Source organism: Schistocerca serialis, chromosome 3 (assembly GCF_023864345.2).
Source record: "Schistocerca serialis cubense isolate TAMUIC-IGC-003099 chromosome 3, iqSchSeri2.2, whole genome shotgun sequence".
Taxonomy (NCBI): domain Eukaryota; kingdom Metazoa; phylum Arthropoda; class Insecta; order Orthoptera; family Acrididae; genus Schistocerca; species Schistocerca serialis.
In genome coordinates, this window is record NC_064640.1 from 1,029,479,126 (window position 1) to 1,029,480,053 (window position 928).

The following is a 928-nucleotide window of genomic DNA, read 5'->3' on the forward strand; positions in this document are numbered from 1 at the left end:
ACAAGTGGTGAGGCACTTGATTTAGTTTTATCACAAGGCAAGGTCAGAAGCGATCTATCATTAGCATGCGCACCTGGGTCACTAAATAAAGCAAAGAGGAACTGTTCAGCTACCGAACTGGAGACAATTTCGACCATACATTTACGGAAAGAGATTCACAATAGTAAAAGATCACAAGCCATTAACGACGATTTTTAGCGTAAAAGACCCATCTTCTTGTTTATTAAAATGGAGACAAACTAGAAGACTGTTCGTACAAGATTATGTAGAATCCAAGTCGATTGAATGCCAATGCAAATGCAGTAAGTAGAATCCGACGAAGGGATGAAGAGGCACATGCAAGGGAGAACGAAGAGCCCATCAGATGGATAACAGAGACTAATGAGTGTGGTGAAGAAATGGCAGACTATATATAGTTAAAATATGGCTTCCCGGCCATTGACCTTCTTGTGCGAACGCACACGCTATGCCCGAACTCGTACGGGACTTGGTAGATTAATTTGCCACGAGTAATGAGTATGATGGGCAAACATCTATTAGGCGCACTACGATTGTAGTGATGTGGACATGTTGGGAGTGTGGATCTCACGGGGAGCGTGCAAGGGATAAGTCCCTGCAGACGCACTAACCTCTGTGCCCGCGGTGGCTCAGATGGATAGAGCGTCTGCCATGTAAGCAGGAGATCCCGGGTTCGAGTCCCGGTCGGGGCACATATTTTCACCATGTCCCCAATGAAGTACATCAGCGATTGTTTGCAGCTAGGGTGTCCATTTAATTATCATTTCATTTCTAGCAAAGCTGCATGGTCATCCACGGTAACTGTTCTTTCGGGAACAGATACTACCGTCATTTATGATGGAAGTGCATGACAGTCCATTGGGTGGACATCAACGTATTCACCGAAAGCTGGATCGTTTAAAGAGATATG

At 44.9% G+C, this 928-nt stretch overlaps 1 non-coding gene across 1 annotated transcript; it reads left to right on the forward strand.

The window, feature by feature from the left end:
- Positions 1-635: 635 nt before the first annotated feature.
- Positions 636-710, forward strand: Trnat-ugu (transfer RNA threonine (anticodon UGU)). The gene has a single exon. It is a non-coding gene; the product is annotated as a tRNA-Thr (tRNA).
- Positions 711-928: the final 218 nt, after the last annotated feature.